Source organism: Ceratotherium simum, chromosome 30, assembly GCF_057802395.1.
Source record: "Ceratotherium simum simum isolate JZ-2026a chromosome 30, ASM5780239v1, whole genome shotgun sequence".
In the NCBI taxonomy this organism is placed as follows: domain Eukaryota; kingdom Metazoa; phylum Chordata; class Mammalia; order Perissodactyla; family Rhinocerotidae; genus Ceratotherium; species Ceratotherium simum.
This window is the reverse complement of record NC_141929.1, coordinates 23568803-23590873: the sequence shown is the minus strand read 5'-3', so window position 1 is coordinate 23590873 and position 22071 is coordinate 23568803. Positions and strand designations below refer to the sequence as shown.

The window sequence follows — 22071 nt, the reverse complement described above, 5'->3', positions numbered from 1 at the left end:
TGAGGGCCATCTGAATCAGCTGATTCAACTGATCTAGCTGGCTAGGCAGGTATCCCCTTCCTCCCTCACTGCTCCATGTGTGTCTCTCCCAAAGCTGCACTTGGTCCAAGAGGATGACCTTCCCTGACAGACAAGAACTTAAAAAACAAAAAGACCTTTAATAGTGTCGTGCAGAAATATCCGTGGTTTCAAGTTAGTGCATAATTAAGGATCCTTCTTCCACTATGCCCTTAGGAGGCTAGTCCTTATATAAGAGAGCAATAGAAATCTTCTCCCACCCCAAATGGGAGAATGATGATGTTGCAGATCAGAGATGGGTCTGATTAGAAAACACAGAGGTGGCACCAAAAATTAGAAAAGAATTTTTCCTAGAAAGAGGATGCTGCCCAGTATTTTGAATAAAGCAAACCTTTTAGAGATAGGATTAGCATTTCTAAATTTCTGATGCAATGGTTGCATTTGAGGTGAATCCTGGGCAGGTTCATAAGCCAATGTTATATGTTTTCTGAATATGATAAGAATAACCCTGAAACAAAAAAGAGACATCCCAGTTCAAAATGTATTGTGTATTATTCATGTATTATGAAGAGTATTAGTGATACAGTGAATGATTAATAAAATTTCACAGCATAAGAAAAAAAAAGTTTTTCCCCTTAGTCATCCAAGTTAATTAATTTCCACCAATCATTTTGAATGAAATAATTAAAAGCTTGTTTCTGGACCACAATGACTATTATTTCTACTTGTATCTTTCTTATTTTTTTTAGTTTTTTGTTTATTGCAGTAACATTGGTTTATAACATTGTATAAATTTCAAGTGTACATCACTATACTTCTATTTCTGCATAGATTACATCATGTTCATCACCCAAATACTAATTACAACCCATCACCACACACATGTGCCGAATTATCCCTTTCACCCTCTTCCCTCCCCTCTTCCCCTCTGGTAATCACCAATCCAATCTCTGTCTCTATGTGTTTGTTTGTTGTTACTACCTACTACTTAATGAGTGAGATCATACAGTATTTGACCTTCTCCCTTTGACTTATTTCACTTTGCGTAATCCCCTCAATGTCCATCCATGTTGTCACAAATGGCTGGATTTCATCATTTCTTATGGCTGGGTAGTATTCCATTGTGCATATATACCACATCTTCTTCATCCATTCGTCCCTTGATGGGCACTTAGGTTGCTTCCAAGTCTTGGCTATTGCGAATAACGCTGCAATGAACACGGTGGTGCATGTATCTTTATGCATTGGTGTTTTCAAGTTCTTTGGATAAATACCCAACAGTGGAATAGCTGGATCATATGGTAGTTCTATCCTTGATTTTTTGAGGAATCTCCATACTGTTTTCCATAGTGGCTGCACCAGTCTGCACTCCCACCAGCAGTGTGTGAGAGTTCCCTTCTCTCCACATTCTCTCCAACACATGTTGTTTCCCGTCTTGTTAATTATAGCCATTCTGACGGACGTGAGGTGATACCTCATTGTAGTTATGATTTCCATTTCCCTGATAGTTAATGATGTTGAACATCTTTTCATGTGTCTGTTGGCCATCTGTATATCTTCTTTGGAGAAATGTCTGTTCAGGTCTTTTGCCCATTTTTTAATTCGGTTGGTAGTTTTTTGTTGTTGAGATGCATGAGTTCTTTATATATTTTGGAGATTAACCCCTTATCAGATGTATGGTTTGCAAATATCTTCTCCCAACTGTTAGGTTGTCTTTTCGTTTTGTTGATGGTTTCCTTTGCTGTGCAGAAGATTTTTAGTTTGATGTAGTCCCATTTGTTTATTTTTTCTATTGTTTCTCTTGCTTGGTCAGACATGGTGCTTGAAAATATGTTGCTAAGACCGATGTCAAAGAGTGTACTGCCTGTTTTCTTCCAGAAGTTTCATAGTTTCAGGTCTTACATTCAAGTCTTTAATCCATTTGGAGTTAATTTTTGTGTATGGTGTAAGGTAAGGGTCTACTTTCATTTTTTTGCATGTGACTATCCAGTTTTCTCAACACCATTTGTTGAAGAGACTTTCTTGTATGTTTCTCCATTGTATGTTTCTTGGCTCCTTTGTCGAAGATTAGCTGTCCATAGATGTGTGGGTTTATTTCTGGGCTTTCGATTCTATTCCATTGATCTGTGTGTCTGTTTTTGTGCCAGTACCATGCTGTTTTGGTTACTATAGCTTTGTAGTATATTTTGAAATCAGGGAGTGTGATACCTCCAGCTTTGTTCTTTTTTCTCAGGATTCCTTTTGCTATTTGGGGTCTTTTGTTGTTCCATATAAATTTTAGGGTTCTTTGTTCTATTTCTGTGAAAAATGTTGTTGGAACTTTGATAGGGATTGCATTGAATCTATAGATGGCTTTAGGAAGTATGGACATCTTAACTATGTTAATTCTTCCAATCCAAGAGCACGCAATATCTTTCCATTTCTTTGTGTCTTCAATTTCTTTCAGCAATGTTTTATAGTTTTCTGTGTACAGATCTTTCACCTCTTTGGTTAAGTTTATTCCTAGCTATTTTATTCTTTTTGTTGCAATTGTAAATGGGATTGTATTTTTAATTTCTCTTTCTGCTACTTCATTGTTAGTGTATAGAAATGCAACTGATTTTTGTATGTTGATTTTGTATCCTCCAACTTTACTGTATTCATTTATTACTTCTAAAAGTTTTCTGGTGGATTCTTTAGGGTTTGCTATATATAAAATCATGTCATCTGCAAATAGTGAGAGTTTCACTTCTTCCTTTCCAATTTGGATCCCTTTTATTTCTTTTTCTTGCCTGATTGCTGTGGCTAGGATTTCCGGTACTATGTTAAATAGGAGTGGTGAGAGTGGGCATCCGTGTCTGGTTCTTGTTCTTAGAGGGATAGCTTTCAGTTTTTCACCATTGAGGATGATATTAGCTGGGGTTTGTCATATATGGCCATTATTATGTTGAGGTACTTTCCTTCTATACCAATTTTATTCAGAATTTTTATCATAAATGGATGCTGTATCTTGTCAAATGCTTTCTCTGCACCTATTGAGATGATCATGTGATTTTTATTCTTCATTTTATTAATGTGGTGTATTACGTTGATTGATTTGTGAATGTTGAACCATCCCTGCATACCTGGAGTAAATCCCACTTGATCATGATGTGTAATCTTTTTAATGTATTGTTGTATGAGATTTGCTAGTATTTTGTTGAGGATTTTTGCATCGATGTTCATCAGTGATATTGGCCTGTAATTTTCTTTTTTTGTTGTTGTCCTTGGCTGGTTTTGGCATCAGGATAATGTCGGCTTCATAGAGTGATTAGGGAGCTTCCCCCACTCCTCAATTTTTGGAAGAGTTTGAGAAGAATAGGTATTAAGTCTTCTTTGAATGGTAGAATTCACCAGAGAAACCGTCTGGTCCTGGACTTTAATTTTCAGGGAGGTTTTTGATTACTGTTTCAATCTCCCTACTGGCGATTGGTCTATTCACATTCTCTATTTCTTCTTGATCCAGTTTTGGAAGGTTGTATGATTCTAAGAATTTATCCATTTCTTCCAGATTGTTGAATTGGTTGGCATATAGCTTTTCATAGTATTTTCTTATAATCTTTTGTATTTCTGAAGTGTCTGTTGTAATTTCTCCTCTTTCATTTCTGATTTTACTTATTTGTGCCTTCTCTCTTTTTTTCTTGGTGAGTCTAGCTAAAGGTTTGTCAATTTTGTTTATCTTTTCAAAGAACCAGCTCTTGGTTTTATTAATATTCTCTATTTTTTTTTAGTCTCTGTTTCATTTATTTCTGCTCTGATTTTTATTATTTCCCTTCTTCTACTGATTTGGGGCTTTGTTTGTTCTTCTTTTTCCAGTTCCTTTAGGTGCATTGTTGATTGTTTATTTGAGATTTCTTGTTTGTTGAGATAGGCCTGTATTGCTATAAACTTCCCTCTTTGAACCACTTTTGCTGTATCCCATAAATTCTGGCATGTCATATTTTCATTTTCATTTGTCTCCAGGTATTTTTGGATTTCTCCTTTGATTTCTTCATTGACCCAATCTTTGTTCTGTAGCCTTTTGTTTAATCTCCATGTATTTGTGGCTTTTCTGATTTTCTTCCTATAGTTGATTTCTAGTTTCATACTATTGTGGTCAGAAAAGATGTGTGGTATTAGTTCAATCTTCTTAAGTTTATGGAGACTTGTTTTGTGGCCTAATATGTGATCAATCCTGGAGAATGTTCCATGTGCATTTGAAAAGAATGTGTATTCTTCAGTTTTTGGATGGAATGCTCTGTATATATCTACTAGGTGCATCTGTGTGTCTTTTAAGGCCAACGTTTCCTTATTGATCTTCTGTTTGGATGATCTATCCGTTGGTGTAAGTGGAGTGTTAAAGTCCCCTAATATTATTGTGTTACTGTCTATTTCTCTTTTTATGTCTGTTAATAATCGCTTTATATATTTAGGTGCACCTACATTGGGTGCGTAGATATTTACAAGTGTTATATCCTCTTGTTGGATTGTTCCCTTGATCATTATGTAATGCCCTTCTTCGTCTCTTTTTACCGTTTTTGTTTTAAAGTCTATTTTCTCTGATATAAGTACTGCTACCCCAGCTTTCTTTTCATTGCCATTTGCGTGGAGTATCTTTTTCCATCCCTTCACTTTCAGTTTGTGAGTGTCTTTAGGTGTGAAGTGTGTCTCTTGTATGCAGCATACATATGGGTCTTGGTGTTTATCCAATCAGCCACCCTATGCCTTTTAATTGGGGAATTTAGTCCATTGACGTTTAAAGTAGCTATTGATAAGTATGTACTTACTGCCATTTTTTAACTTTTTTTCTCAGTCTTTTAGTAGTCCTTCTCTGTTCCTTTCTCCTTCTATACAGAATTGATGGTCTCTTTAGTTTGACCTCTGTCTGAAAGCTCTACTCTTTAACTCCCCTCCTCCCTCATTTTATGTTTTTGATATCATATCTAACCTCTTTTTTGTGCATTTGTATCCATTACCCTCTTATCATTGAAATAGATAATTTTTCCTATTTGTGGTCTTCTCTTTTCCCTTTAAATCAGTCCTTTTAACATTTCTTGTAGCACTGGTTTCTTGGTAACAAACTCCTTTAATTTTTGCTTGTCTGGGAAATTTTTGATCTCTCCTTCCATTTTGAATGATAACTTTGCTGGGTAGAGTATTCTTGGCTGTAAGTGTTTTCCTTTTAGCCCTTTAAATATATCATGCCACTCTCTTCTAGCCTGTAAGGTTTCTGCTGAGAGGTCAGCTGATAGCCTTATGGGGTTTCCTTTGTATGTAACTTTTCTTTCTCTTGTGGCTTTTAGGATTCTCTCTTTATCTTTAATTCTGGACATTTTGATTATGATGTGGTGCTAGGCCTCTGGGTTTATCTTGTTTGGGGCTCTCTGTGATTCCTGTACCTGGATGTCTGTTTCCTTCCTTAGGTTAGGGAAGTTTTCATCTATTATTTCTTGAAATAGATTCTCTGCCCCTTTGTCTCGCTCTTCTCATTCCAGGACCCCTATAACATGGATGTTAGTGTGCTTGATGTTGTCCCAGAGGTCCCTTAGACTGTCCTCACTCTTTTTAATTCTTTTCTCTTTTACCTGTTCAGTTTGGGTAATTTCTTCTAGTCTTTCCTCCAGCTCACAGATCCGTTCCTCTGTATCCTCTACTCTGCTTTTGAGTCCCTCTAGTGAATTTTTCATTTCCAGTATTGTATTCTTCATTTCTGATTGGTTCTTTTTTATATCTTCCATTTCTTTGTTGACATCTCATTGAGTTCATCTATTCTTCTCCCCAGATCAGTGAGCATCCTTAACACTCTTTGTTTGAACTCTCTGTCAGGTAGGTTGCTCATTTCTCTTTCACTTAGTTCATTTTCTGGGGTTTTGTCCTGTTCTTTTGCTTGGAATGTATTCCTTTGCCTCCTCAGTTTGGCTCTTTCCCTGTGCTTGTGTCTACGTATTGGGTAGGTCAGCTACGTCTCTTGCTCTTGGATAGGTGACCTTATATAAGTGATGTCCTAGGGGGCCTGTAGTGTGCTTCCCTCAGTTCTCAATGTTCCAGGGGTGACCCCTATGTGGGCTATGTGTGTCCTTCTGTTGTGGCCTGTTTGCTCTCCCTGTAGGTGCCCAGGGAGGCTGAGTTATGCTCCTGGTCAGCTGTTGTAATGCTCAGCTGCTTGTAGTTGTTGTGGGCCCTTCAGTCTCTTTATCAGGTGTGGGGAGCCCCAGCACAGTTGGCTGCATGTTCTAATACCACATTTGTGTTGCAGTATTTCTTTTAAGTGAGTAGGCCCCCAGCGTGCAGGTTGTTATGCTCAGGGGCTTACAATTGCTATAAGCCTCCAGCCTTTAGGTCTCTTGTCAGCTCTCTGAGGACTGCAGCTGGGTAGGGCTGGCCTCAGGCACAGGAGCACCAAATTGTTTCAGGCTTTGGAAGGTGGGGCAAACCCCGTATGTGGGTCTTTGAGAAACACAAGTCTTCTGCAGCTGACAAGCCCTGCCGCCCACAGGTCCACACACACAGTCAACACAGTCCTGCCCCGTGTGCATGCCCCAACCTCCTGAAGTGGACCTAGTCTCTCCACGGCAGGAGCCCCACACACTCCACCACCGCCCCACACTTTCCACCCACTCCTTGTGCCTGTCCTGCCCCATTGAAGTGGGCTCAGTTGCCAGGCTGCAGAGAATCCAGTCACCAATCTACACAGACCCACAAGTTGCCTGAGGGCTTGTTGTTGGGTGGGGCCAGTCTCTAGGGTGGGCTGCCTGCCCTGGCTGAGCTGGATTAAATTGGTGCTCTAGTGGGTGGGTCAGACCTGGGCTAGCAGGCCCCAGGGAGAACTCCAAAGGCATCTGTGTCAGCAGGCCCACACCAGGCCACAACAATGGCCGCCGCCAATGTCTCACTCCCTGGAGAGGTCTCACTTCTCCCTGCAATGCACTCAGAATCTATCAGGTGAGTCTCTTTTCACCAAAGCACTGTGCACCTTTCTTTCTGCTGATTTTAGGTTGCTTTCTGAAACGGATGAATTTGTGTGTGGGCCCTTTAAGGGCCGGTTTTAATTTCTTTGTGAACCAGCTTTTCTGGGGGTTCTCCCCAATGCTTTAGTAGCAGGCAAAGTCAGATATTATGCCACTTGTCTCAATTGTACTGGGTCCACAAAATGCCCACAGCTGGGGTGCTCCCCGGCTCAGGGCCCCACTCCTCCAGGGAGGCTGCGGACCTGTGGGTTGCTCCCGGGCGGCCATGAGGCACTGCGGCTCGTGAAGGCAGCGTTTTTTCTCTCCAGAAGGGAGTTTCTGCCTCTTCCACCTCGATTCGGATTGTCCTTTGTTGCAGGAGTTCCTCTTATCCAGTTTTCAGTTCTGTCTCAGGGGTAATTTTTCTGTGAGTAGCTGTAAATTGGCTGTGTCCACGGGAGGAGGTGAGTTCAGAGTCTGCTTACACTGCCATCTTGACTTGGAAACCTCTATTTCTACTTTTTTCTAAACAGGTTTTAAAGTTTATTATAGAATAAAATATTTATAATTTTCACTTATAGCAAGGGTTGTTGATTTCAGCCAATCAATTTTAATCCTTATAAAATTTTATCAAGGAATTGTCATAAATTGATAACTGCCAGTGTAGGCTCATCCTTTCTAAGGAATGTAATCAAAATCCTAATATTCAGTTTGGGCAAAACCTAGGAATATATTCGCAAAGTCATTTGTCTTTACTTAATCAATATTCTTGTTAAGTACTATTTCTATTTGGTTATAATACGCATTATGAAAACATACTGTCCTTTCTTTCCATTTTTCTGAATACAATAACAATGTTTACTTGGAATATAATCATTTCCCATTTTGCCATCATTCTTGTATTGAAGACCCTTCATTGTGGTTACCATATCATAAATAAACCTCCCAGAATCTCGGCATGGACAATGGCTGTCACCAGTGTGTGAAAATTAAAACAACCTTTGAAATACTCACTTTGAATCCAGAGATTTATCTACATAAAGCTTTCCTCATAACTCATTTTACTCTTGCTTTTGAAAATGCTCAGACCTTGAAATTCTTTTTCTGTATATTCTTCAAACTCACCACCACGTGGTGCTTTAAAAATTCTGAATCTTCGTTAATTCTTTCCTTTATATTCTACTCTGCATAAGTACATTTTCTAAACACTGCTGGAGCAACTAGCATAAGTGTTAAGAATGCCTCAGTAAGTTTTAGTCAGTGTCATTTTTTAAAGAAGTAAATTCTTTCTTCTTCTTTTTTTTTTTTTTTGGTGAGGAAAATTAGCCGTGAGCTAACATCTGTGGCCAATCCTCCTCTTTTTGCTGAGGAAGATTGGCCCTGGGCTAACATCCGTTGCCCATCTTCCTCTACTTTATATGGGACGCTGCCACAGGGTGGCTTGATAAGCGGTGTGTAGGTCCACGCCTGGGATCTGAACCTGCGAATCCTGGGCCACTGAAGTAGAGAGTGCGAACTTAACCACTATGTCACTGGGCTGGCCCCCGGAAATTATTTCTTGATTTATATACTTTTTCTACTGTCATCTCCTTATTGGGAAGTTTCCAAAGTAACTGATTTGGCATGCTTGTTTTTAAATATATTTATCCATCATGCAAAGAAAGATCATGGGTAATATGGTATATTACTCAAATGGAAGAGTTTTGTCTCTCTTTATCTCTTAAACAGATATATGCCCAGAATCTGATGATAGGCTTACACCAACCTTTGAGTCTCTCTACATATTTCTTGAGAGCTACTGCCTAACTTAACATTTCACAAAGCCTCCTTCAGTACTACTGAGTGGGTACCTTCATCACTTTTTTCTCTTGTGCTGTACAGTGCCACATATTTCATCATATAACCTCTACTTAACCTTATATTTTTGCTTAGAATGATTATAAGATGGAGCTTGTTCAATGACAAAACTCTTTGTATAAGCAAGAAGAAACTGTCCTGGAATTGTTAAATGGGTAGGTAAGCCTTTTATGACAATATTCCCCACATGAGGAGTCACGGTGCTAGTTATTTCTGCAATTTAGAAAGTTAGTTAGTAGAAAACTACGGTTTTGCTCTAATTAAACAAACAAGTGACACCTTAAAACAGAAACAAATGTCTGTGTTATTCTCTATTCTCTCATACCATTTCCCCGAATTTTTTTTTAAACAAACCTGTTGTCAGGTTTAAATTAGCTTTCTTGGTTGAAATCAGCAGTCTTAATTTGCAATTGAAATCCATCCAATTAAACAATAGATTGCCTGGAATTAATGGTAATTGAACAATCTAAATTAAATGGGAGAAATTGTGGACAAGTGAAGGGGAAAATAAACATGGTACAATTCAAGCTTGGGAAGTCACATACGTTAACGGGACCACGGAACCATGTTTCCTGGGATGCCATTTGCCTTCATATACATCTATAAAAGCCTTTGTGGGAACATACACTGACCTAAAAAATGAGTACCCTGGCAGATATTGAGGCAACTCGAATTGAAGTAGCAATAAGTTCCTATCTTGGCAACGGATTTACTTTCTCTTGGTTAATAGGACATGGCAAAATATCCCTATGTTGCCATCAACCACATAAATGTGACAATCCACCGCATATATTGTAATATAGCTCCATCAAAGGGTCTAAGTCTCCTTGCTCAGGCATGATGCAATAGCTAAGCCTCTGGAAAATAAGTGCTGTGGTGAAGCTTATAGTGATTTGTTGCCAGAGAGAGAGAATTACAGAAACATAATCTAGTTCTTGCATAGGCATTGCTATGTCTTTGGAGAGCTAACTCAAAACAGTTGGCTTTTCAAAAAGAGGTCTCTGACTGGCTCATAATAGGTATTCCAAGCAAAGCAAGGCAGCCTACACCTAAAGAAACTGCTACGATCACCTGCAGAGGCAGATGGACCCCCTCACCAAAGATTTGGTTCAGAGACACTAACGATACCACAAACACACCAAGAGGGTACGAAAAGGTTGATTACTTACATAGCTGAGGTCTCTGCAAGGAGCAGGCAGGCCTCTCAAGCAGATTAGAAATGGCTTGAGAAAGCAGGAAAAGGAGACTGGCATGCATTTTTACTGTGGTTAGGAGGTGGGACTGGAGTGAGGGCTCTCTGGTGTGGGCTGGGACTTTTCGTGGTTTGAATGTCCTGCTTGTACCAAAGGAGCACCCAGGTTTCCTTATCAGTTTGTCTACATATAGGACACAAGGCAAAGAGGCTTAAAAGCTGCCAGCAGTCAAACATCAGACTCAAAAAACAAATGGAGACAGGCTCTTCATTACAGAGCTGAGCATTGAGAATGAGCAACGTCAAAATGGGTATGCCTCCAATTCTGCTCCTGATCCTTCAAACTGAGCTGACCTACAAACACACTTCCCTCTAGCTGGTCCATACAGCAATACATAAAATGCTATGACAGTTCTAAGTAAAAGTTCAGGTGCTCCTAAACTACCTTTCGCTCACCCTGACCCAGATGTCTCGCTTGCTTCTGATTCCCCTGTTTTCTCTAAATCCAGGCTCTTGGCACAGGATCCATATTAGAAACACATTACGGCAAGTGAAGCTTGGCAACATCCTAGAATCAGGGCCTGCTGCTTAGACCTCTATCTTCTTTCAGAACTGTCAGCTGTGCTTATCAATTCAGCTTCAGTGTTTCTACCCTCACCCACACACTTTGCCTTTGGCAAAGATTTGCCACTCTATCCAGATGATGCAAGAACCCCTTGACCAGGTCAACTCTATCCTTAATTGCAAAGTGGAGGATTTGAATATTGAGGTTGGTTACGTTCTGACTGTTCCACCATCTCAATCTCCTAACTGTGATTATATTTTCCTCTCCATTGCGTCAGTTGCCTTCTATTTGCTGAATGTACCACTTTCAAATTTCCTACAAATATAACTACCTAATCTGTTTCCTCATCTAGGCATCTCATAAATGGGGTTCACAAGACTCTAGATTCAAAACTGAACTCATTCTTCATCTACTCTAAAACTGCTGCTTCTCCTAAAACCCACCTCAGTGAATACAACCAACATCCTCATAATTTCCCAAGCCATAGATTTAGCTGTTTTGCCCTTATCTTCATCGTATATCTAAAGAAATTCCAATTATGTGGAGTCTAGCTCCCATATATGTTTTGAATCTATCCAGTTATCTCAAAAAACATGGCTATTTCACTAGTTTAGGCCTCCAGCACGCCTTTCCTGGATTATTTCAACAGCCTACTAACTGATATCCCTGTCTCAACTTTTTTTCAGTCCAAGTCATTCTATCTGTAACGTTAAGGATTATCATTTAAAATGCTTATCCAATAACGTCTCTGAGTAAAATCCTTGGGAATTTTCCCATTACTCTCTGTATAAGCTAAAGAGCACCAATGATTGCTGGTGACCACTGAAGCTAGGAAGAGGCAAGGAAGGATTTTTCCCTGGACCTTTCCGAGTAAGCATGGCCCTCCTGATACCTTTATTTTATACGTCTAGCCTCCAGAATTGTGGTAGAAGAAATTTCTGTTATTTTAAGTCTCCTAGTTTGTGTCAATCTGTTATGGCAGCCCTAGAAACAAATACGTTTACTCAGCATAATCCAGTCCTTGCTTATTTCCACAGCTATAACTGTCATCATTCTTTTATACACATTCTCCTGTCCTGCCTTGCACACACATACATTTAATTATTCACATTTAAGAAACTTTATTATTAATACATTCTTCTCATTTTACATTCTATTTTATCTGACTATATTGCCTATGTATTTGTTATGTGTGGTTGTCGTAGCAAATTGCCACAAATGTCGTGGCTGAGACAACTGAAATTTACTCTATCATACTTCTGGAGACCATAAGTTTATCAGTTTCACTCGATTGTAATCAAGGTGTCGGTGGGGCTACAGTTTCTCCAGAGGCTCTAAGGGAGAATTTTTCCTTGGCCTGTCCACCTTTTGGTGACTGCTGGCAATCCGTTGCTTGTGTCTGCATCGCTCCAATCTCTGCCTCCATCTTCACGCTGCCCTTTCCTCCTCTGTAAGGGTATAATCTCCCCCTGCCTCTCTCTTATAAGGACACTTATGATGGCATTTAGAAGCCACTCATATAATTCAGGATAATATCATTTCAATATCGTTGATTTAATCCCAGCTACAAAACTTTACCAAATAAGGTAACACTCACACAAATTCCAGGGATTAGGACCTGATCTCTTTGGTGGCCAGTATTCAGACTCCTATGTTCTATATCATTCTTGACCCTATGTCTCTTCCTTTGGTGGTTCTCAACTGTGGGGCATTTTGTCCCCCACAGAACATTTGACAATGTCTGGAGAAATTTTTGATTGTTAAATTGAGTAGTGTTACTGGCATCTGGTGTGAAGAGACCAGGGATTCTATTAAACAAATCACAATGCATAGGACAGAATCCCACCCCACCCTCATCAACTATGAATTATCTAGTCCAGAGGGCAATAGTGCCCAGGTTGAGAAACCCTGCTGCTAATTCAAATCCCATTTCATATTATTTATTCATAATATCCTCCTGTGATCTTCTTTTGTCCACCAAGATTGACTGAGATGTTTGTGATTAATATTTCAAAGCATCTTTTGATTTCTTTGTAATAGCACTGATAAAATTATATTGTGATTGCTTTTATATGTCCACTTCCCCAACCAGCCTGTCACCTCCACAAGGCTGTATGTATGCATATCTTTTTGCCCTTGTATTAACTGTGGCTACCAGGGTCCCCACATAGAATACATGATTAATCAATATTTAAGTGGATGAACAATTAATTAACAAAATATTGAATTCACAGTTGCAAAAATTGGAATTATGAATATCATTTGTCCCCAATCTATTGGATAGTTAGACTTTAATATATTGACCACATCCACTAGTGGAATGATCGACATTATAGATCTCATAAATTCACATATTCTTGGACACTTCAAACTTCAAATACCCAATCCTATTGACTTTATTCTATTAATTCCAATAACCCTATTATTGTGTCCATATAGCCCAAAGACCATCAGATCAAGTAACTGGTTCTAATCTCAGTTCTCCTTTGACCAGCTTTATTTGATTCTGGGAAAGTCAGCCTCTCTGAACCTCAATTTTATCCACATTAAGTTGTAAGACTCTATCTGGACGATTTCTAGGTCTGTGACTTTATCACTATAAAACAATCAGTGGATGTTATTGTTATTTAGGAGAAAAATTGATATGGTATGTTATAGATTATGACATGCATTTTGTCTCAGGTTCCTCTTTCATAAAATGAGTTTAGGGGACAATAAAGTTCTTTACTGCTACTTCTACAAAACCATTGTATTTATATCTATACTGCTATTTCTATAAAGACCTAAACAAGAAATAGATAATCATGAACTAAAGCTAGATAATCGTAAGAGTTTAGTAAAGGGATTATTTCCAAAGTATGAGCAGATTGGGGGAAATCAATAAGGGAGGGTGAAATGTCCCAGGGTTAGTAACAAGAGAGGAGCTATTTCCACTAAGCAAGGCTCAAAGAAGTGCTGGGAAGAGTGGTTAGCAGAAATCAGAGAGAGATCTGCATGTGAAAGATGCCTGGCAGAATCTGTGGCCTTAAGGAAATATATCAGCCAACCCGCGGTAAACTAGCAGAGAGGAACTAGGGAAGTAAAAACTCTGATCTCACTCTCCTCCTGCTCTCTAATATCCTACTTACGCATCCCATTGGTCTTACTCTAACCTAACCAAAATCAGTGGGCACTGGAGTCCACTGATGCTGTCCACAAAGTTCAACCTCCACAAAGTCATAAGCAAGGTGGTGGGAAAACAGAAGATACCTAGCACAAGATTTGATGGGAATCATTCTCATGAAATTTTATTATTAAGTAGGAGTTTGGAAAGAAAAAAATGTCAGGAAAATGCTAATGACTTCTCATAGGTTGCAGTATTGAGACAAACAACAAAATTATTTCAAAGCTTGTCTACCAGATACAGATGGAAAGGGTTTAATTGGCAACTGCTTATTTTTTTGTCGAGAGAAAGTTTTGACTTCACACTCCTGGTTACCCCTTTAATATGAAGACTCACTAATCAGAAAAAAGCAGACTGTTTAACTCTTTGTCAGCTACAATCAAAGATAACTAATTTGCTGTATTAACGTATACAGGGTTCGGTTGATGAATTCTTCCCATCTTTCAATTTTAGTTATGGAAAATATAAAAGTGACCCAAAGCAAACCTCAAGGAATGAGAAGTACAATGTCTGATATTAAAAAAAAAAAAAAAATTTGAGTGAGAATTACAGCAGACTAGATATATCAGTAAAAAATTAACAAACTTGAAGACACAACAAAATTAAGTATCCAAAGAGGAAAAGGACTAAAAAAATGAACAGAGCATCAGTCATAAGAAAAAAAAATTCCAAATAGCCCAATACATGCGTAATTGAAGTCCTTCACAAATAAAAGACAGAAAAGACCTGAAAAAAAAATTATTGGCTGAAAATTTCCAACTTGATGAAAGCTATAAACCCATAGACACAAGAAGCTCAACAAAGAACCATGGGGAAAACTACCCTTAAGGCACAACGTAATGAAATTGCTCAAGACGAGTGATAATGAGAAATTTTTAAATGCGACTAGAAAAACAAGAAATGTTAAACTTACAAAGGTAAGGATGGTAGCAAATTTCTCTCTGGAAATAATGTAAGTGAGAAGAAAAGGGAGAAACATCTTTAAAATATTAAAAGTAATGAAAGAAAGAAATTGTCAATATAGAATTCTATATCCTTAGAAATATCTTTCATAAACAAAGGTGAAATAAAGACGTTTTCAGACATACACAAGTTGAAGTTCTTCTGCACTGCAATAATTTTTAAAGAAAGTCCTCCAGGCAAAAGAAAAATTATACAACATGGAAATATGGATCTATACAAAGGAATGAAGAGCATGAGAAATGAAAGACATTGCTAAACATATAAGAAATTTTTATTATTTAAATCTCTTTGAAAGATAACTGATAGTTTAAAAAAATAATAACAATATAGTGTTATAATAAAAAATATATAATAAAAGAAATGAAATATAAACAATAATAACAGTTATTTGTAGAAGTATAAGACAACAATAGTACAAAGGCCAGGAGGAGAGTAATGGAAGTATGTTATTGAAAATTTAATACTTTAAATGGAGTAGTATAATATCACTGGAAGGTGGGCTCTGATAAGTTAAATATGTATGCTATGAACTTAAAGCAATCACAAAAATAATAGAACAAAGAATTATAGCTAGTAAGCCAACAAACAAATAAAAAGAACTCATAAACATCTACATTAATCCAAAAGAAGATATAAAAAGAACAAAGAACATATTGGACAAATAGAAAACGAACAGCAAGTTGATGGATTTAAACCTAGTTGTACCAACAATCAGTTAAATGTAAATGGTCTAAAAACCTCAATTAAAAGAAAGAATGGTCTATAGGATTAAAAAAAAGGCCTAACTACATGACGCCTAAAAGAAAATAACTTTAAATATAACAGAAATAAGTTAAAGTAAAATAATTAAAAAATACATATATATATTCCATGCTAACACTAATTGAAAGAAAGCTTGAGGGGCTATATTAATATCGGACAGAGTAGATTTCAGAGCAAAAAATACTACCAAAAATATTTAGGAAAACTTAACTGCAAGATGTATCATGCTCATTGGTCAGAAGACTTAATATTATTAAGAGGCTGATTTCCCCAACTTGATCTATATTCAGTGCAATCATAAACAAAATGACATCTGGCAATTCATTTTTTATTTGGGTAGAGAGTAACAAGTTAAACTAATATTCATATGTAAAGGTAAAGATAGTAGAATACTGAAAGAAATTTGAAAAAGAACAAACATGAGTGAGTAACCCTAACTGACTTCAAGGTATATTACAAAGCAACAGTAATCAAGACAAGATGGTATTGGCATTAAAAGATAAACAAATAGATCAATGGACAAATAGAGTCCAGAACTGATCCACACTTATACAGTCAACTTACTTTTGACATAGATGTGACTATATTTCAGTGGAAATAGAAAAGTTTTTTCAACAAATTTTGCTGGATAAGCACATGCAAGAGAATTGAACTTCAATTCATAACTCACACCATATACAAAAATTCAAAATGGATCATTTAGACATATAGGTAAAATCTAAAATTATAAAATAAATTTAAAAAATTGGAGCAAATATCATGGAATTTTGGTGATATAAGATTTCTTAGATGCAATAAGAAAAGCACCATACACAAAGAGCAACTTGATAAATTGAACTTTATCAAAATTAAAAACTTCTGCTCCATTTTCAAAATACCATTAAGAAATGTTAAAAGCACTGTTACAAGAATGAAAAGACAAGTCAAAGAATGTGAGAAATTATTTGCAAAACATTTATACAATATGGGACTTTTGTCCAAGATATAAGTAATTCCCAAAACTCAGTAATAAGAAAACAAAGAACCTAATCAAAAATTGGTAAACTATTTAAACAGAAACTTCATCAAAGTTTTAAGCTTTGGGTGTTTTTTCAGTAATTTTTTTTTTTTTTTTTTTTTTTTTTTTTTTTACCGTGTGGGTACAGAGATTGCTGTGACTTCCCCCTCTCTCCTCCTCTTTCTGCAACTTCTGTGCTGAGAGCTACTTTTCCCTGTCCTGTGTCCTACCCCAGAACTTGGGAAATTGGGGGGCCAGGGGCAGCACCAGGACCCTAACTCCAACTGCCAGAGATGGTTCCAACTCAGAGGTGGTGCCTCTTGGCCCTCATTTGTATAGTGGGCATGAGCGTCAAGTTTTTTAATTTTATTTTTTGCCTAACAAAGCCAAAATCCATTCCTGAATGCTCTTCCTCTCTGGCTCTGACTGTGAGGAAGCTCCTAAGCAGAGAGTACTCTGCTCTCCTCTCATGGCCCAGGCTAACTTGGCCTCCCCTGCCTAGGACCAGCGGGGGTCCTAGCACCCTGCAGGGGCAGGGGAAAGGCTGGGCAGGGAGGGCATTTACTTATGTATTGTCTCAAACAAAAAACACAACCTTATTTTCTTTATAAAAGCAAAAAAGGAAACCGGAAAAGATACCAACCTTTGAATCATTAAATCTATGTTATACTGCTCACATTAAATCTATGTTACATTGCTGGAGCTAAAATAAGCTCAAAGGAGAGGCTGATAGCAATGACAACTAACAGAAGACAGACACTCAAATACAGTACTGAATTACCAAATAGAATGAGATGGTAAAACATCCAGACATGCGCATTTCTTTCACATACAAAGTTTGATTTAGCACCATTGAATACACGTAGAATCTGAAAAGCCCAATGCAACTGAACAGATTTCTTGGGATCTAACATTAAAAACCAATTGCCAGACAGTATACTAAGAAAGCTTATTTAGGGGGACAAACTACTTGGAAAGATAAATGTAAGAAGTAACAGGAGGAAGTTAAGGGAAATGACTGCTACATACCGCAGGAACATAATGGAAGGCAAACACGGCCCCCAAAAAAGTTCCACTGAAAACAGAAAAGGTTGAAAGCACATTGTAAAACTAGTGCCCAGCTCCAAGGCCAACAACTTGAACTAAAAAAACTGAAAGAGACCTTGCCTAATGCCAGGTCAACAAGATATGTTGTAAGATCGTGAGGTAAGAGGTATGATGACAAAGAAGCCCATGAAAAGAAAGTTAACATCATTAGCCATTAGAGAAATACAAATCAAAACTATAAAGTGACACTGCTACATACCTATTAGAAGGGCTAAAATGAAAAACATTCACCATACCAAGTGTTGGAGGGGATGTAGAAAAACTGAAAATCACACTGTGATTCCTACTTCATTTTTTACACAATCATATCTAATAGTTAATAAAGACATTTAATAGTTTAAAATATTATTTGCAAGGATAAAAAGAACTTCAGTTCTTACCTGTCTCCTAAGCTCTGCTTTCTTCATCTGCAAAATAAATCACTCTACAGGACAATACGCTCGAAAAGTCTTAAGAAACCATAGAGCAGATAGATGAATGCCTTGTCCAGGGTTATACAACTAATGAGATGTGAATTTAGCCTTTCAGAGTCATCTACCTGTTAAACCCATGCTATTTCCGCTTTTTAACTGTCTTTGCAGTTAAACAGATGATTAGTATTTTAAGAATTTTATTGAGGCATAAATTATATACATTAAAATGTACAGATTTCAAGGGTATAATTTGATAATTTTAATATATGTATACACTCATGAAATCATCACTATAATCAAGATAATAAATATATCTATCACTCCCAAAAGTTTCTTCACGCCCATTTTTAATCACTTTTGTCACTATAGAATACATTTCCTGGATTTTTACCTACATAAAATCATATAGAATGCACTCTTTTTTTCATTCATGTTGCTGTGTGTATCAATCATCTAATGATTTGTATCTACCCCAAGCCAAGGCAGCTCTATGCATACATTACTATTTTAAATTTAGAGGACATTCCTCTCTGAGAGACCCAGGTGGCTATCTTGCATCTGTCTCTTTTCTCAGGTGTGTGTATGTGAAACAGCTCTGATATGAAAAAAGACTTAATGAAATATATGGGAAATGAGACTTATGAAAAGTAATCCATTTGTGGTAATGAAAGGATGCCTTTCTTAGAGCTTCTGGCAAAGCACTTTGAGATATTAAGTACATTGTTAGAGGGCACATAAACAAAATTAAAACACAGACATAAAACTGATTACAGCAGTGGGCTAAATCGAATGAAAATATAAAAAACTATCTTAAAATTCGAAATGTGCTGTGCTGTGTATATCACATGATTCTAAGATAATTAGAATTGCATATTACACTGGAGGTATCTGTTTTCTATAAAACTGTTTGCAATAGATCATTCCGAAACATTATGAACCATATATTTCCTTTCCAAGCTTGCCTATCTATTAAGCCCACAAGGAATGAAATTGAAAGTCTACACATGAGAAAAAATTTTAATTATACAAAGTAATACAAACACTAAACCAAGAAATGGATTTAAAAAATCCATTTAAAAACAATATGTGCTACCTTTTGGAAGTGAACTTTGAGGCTGTGTATTTTCGTGGTAGAGTTCCTCCCTCAACGGTTTGGTGTTAACAGTATTTTACTTTTTTTCTCTTAAGCCTGATTTTCTTTTTATGAAAAAAATTCTCACAAACTTCCAAGTACTCTCCTGTCTATAGGATATTCAGAATGCTTGGCAGCTATCTAGCCTATATGAGGTAGGCAGTTTAGGGTGGAAATAATATATCATTTTCCAGTTTTACTACTGATATCTACTTTCTTTGAAAGAAAGTTGGTGGTTATATGTTAAAAATTGGCTCTAGTATATAGAAAATACAAAAAATATATTTTGAGCAATTAAACAGGGCTCCCAACAATTTGAGAAAAATATACGCAATGGGAATTCTATATACAAGAGAATCTTCATGAATATACACTAATAACATAACATATACATACACATTGTAAAAAGTATAAACATTTAGAAATAGACATAGTCCTCCCAAAAATATTTGCATCCCAGTTCTATGCACCTGTTCCACTGCATTTAAAACACCCTGAAATTCTCTTCTCCCTTGACACTGAATTAGAAAATATATACAAGTAAACTCATCACCTGAGAAATAGATAAATAGCTACAACCGTAAAACAAAGAAAAAATTATTTTAACAAATGCCACTAAATGCACAATTTATAACAAAAAGAGTATGAAGACTGAAGGGAGGATGAGATTGATGACAACTGAGAAGCAGAAACCCCGAGATCTTGGTCAGACACAGATTTCCCTAAAAGTAAGTTTTAGCATCTTGAAATATCCATTTAACAGTGTTTTGATTAAATATATGAGAACTAGGGATATGGTGGGTCATGAAAGAAGAGTACTATATTTTTAAACGGAAACTGAGTCCCACACAACAGAATGAAATGAGAGTCGTGTTTAAAAAAAGAGAGGACTTACAAATATGCAATATCACTATTTTAATACTTAATCTTTTCTTCATAAGAGGTCTGCTTATGGTAAGATAGAGAAAACAAGGAAAGATAAGCTTCAAGGTACATCTATGAACTACATGAAGCCAAATTATTCAGATATTTGTCAATAGGCAGCACAGGATAATGATCACTAGGAGAAGAAAATAAAAAGAAAAGTGAGTCCTCCAATAGTCCCAATTTACAACAGTTCCAAGCTTCAGCACAGTGAAGAGAACCCAAGCAGAACCCAATGGTCTCGCTGAGTTGAAGAGACAGAGTTTAGAGTTTGGCGAGGCCAAGTCAGCTTGAAGTTGAGGGGCAAACACTAGAGAGGAATTTCATAGGTTGTTCCAGAGATCTGCAGAGTGGTCCCTTTCAATTCTAGACTGAGGATTTTTCTGCACATGCATGTGAGGTATTCAATATTCAAGAAGGAAACCCCGGAAAGGAATAAACAGAAGGATACACAAAGCTTACACAGGGCCAAAAGTTCATCTTTCCGCTAGGATAATTCCAAATAAAAGAACAAGAGGAGAAAAAGTGAACAAATTCTCAGTAAGCCTCAGGACAGCCTGAAGTGGACGGACACATGTAACTGGAGTTCCAAGAGGAGAGGAAATGGAGAAGAAAAAATATTTGAAGACACATAATGGCCATAATTTTTCCAAACTTGTTAAAAACCACTAACCCCAGGACCCAGATGCTCAACAAACCCCAAGCACAAGAAACATGAAGAAAACCACAACAAAATACTCTATTCAATTTGAATAACCCCCAAAACAACAACAACAACAAAACATTTATAAATAATAGTCTTAAAAGCATCCGGGGGGTCAGCCCTGAGGCCTACTAGTTAAGTTTGGCACGTTCCACTCCGGCGGTCCAGGTTCAGTTCCCAGGCATGGACCTACACCACTTAGCAGTGGCCATGCTGTGGTGGTGACCCAAATACAAAATAGAGGAAGACTGCAGATGTTAGCTCAGGGAGAATCTTCCTCAGCAAAAAAAAAAAAAAAAAGCATCCAGAAGGAAAAAATAAATATTACATACACAGGAAGATAAAGAAATGACAGCAGACTTGTCACCAGAAACCACGCAAGCCAGAACAAACTGGAATGACATCTTTAACACAGTGAAAGAAGACGTTTGTAAACCTAGATTTCCACAACCAACAAAAAATCTGTCAAAAATAAAGGTGAAATATTTTACCTTTTTTTTTTCCAGACATACAAAAGGTGAGAGAATTTACCATTACAAGACCAGTATTACAAGCAACATTATAGGAAGTCTTGTCCTTTAGCATTAAGGAAAATGATACCAGATGGAAATTTACATATATCATAATTAGCCAAGTAACCATGAATATAAGTAAACAGACTTAATGTTCTCTCCAGGAGAGGAATGGGTGTGGATGTTGTGAGGTGTCTGTGTAGTGGTAAATGTCCTGATGACATGAGAAAGGGTTTGAATTGCAAACAACTTAAACATGGAGTCTTGTAATCAATAAAATTTTCGGCAAGATACATAATTGTTTTTTTTTCTCCCATGGACATGTTACAACTCACACGTAAATCAAGTATTCTTGAGTTTATATTGTCTTATAGTTAATATCATATTAACGTATAGTTAATGTCAGAATTGTTGCAAAGAAGAACTCAGTATTGAGAGATAGATAGGCATACTCATCTACCTTAAAGCTTTCTTCACTGTTCTTTCTGCTAATTTATGTCATGAAAAATGATCTATTCTACTCAGCTGTGTAGGAGACGGGGATCAATAGAACTATAGAACAAAATACTAGTGATGTAAACATTGGCAATATAACTAACAATCAAGAGAGGAGAGGAAGGGTAGTGAGAGGAATTGTAGTATAAGCTAAATTCCTTACTTTTAATAGCAGAGCCTCACAACAATAAAGTTGATATCTATATTAACATTTCTTCTGTAATATCTTTGCTTCTGTTATTTTTTGTTTTATTTTAGAAGTCTGTTTCATAGACGGTTACCTGATATGGTGAGAACATGCTTCCTAGTATGTCAATAGCTCTT

General features: G+C 37.1%; 1 long non-coding RNA gene across 1 annotated transcript in view; it reads left to right on the top strand.

The window, feature by feature from the left end:
- Nucleotides 1-8631: 8631 nt before the first annotated feature.
- LOC147913122 (uncharacterized) overlaps nucleotides 8632-22071 on the top strand; it is a 40348-nt gene continuing 26908 nt past the window's right edge. Inside the window, exon 1 of the long non-coding RNA XR_015549187.1 lies at nucleotides 8632-8974. This is a non-coding gene — a long non-coding RNA (uncharacterized LOC147913122). The remainder of the gene's footprint in view (nucleotides 8975-22071) is intronic.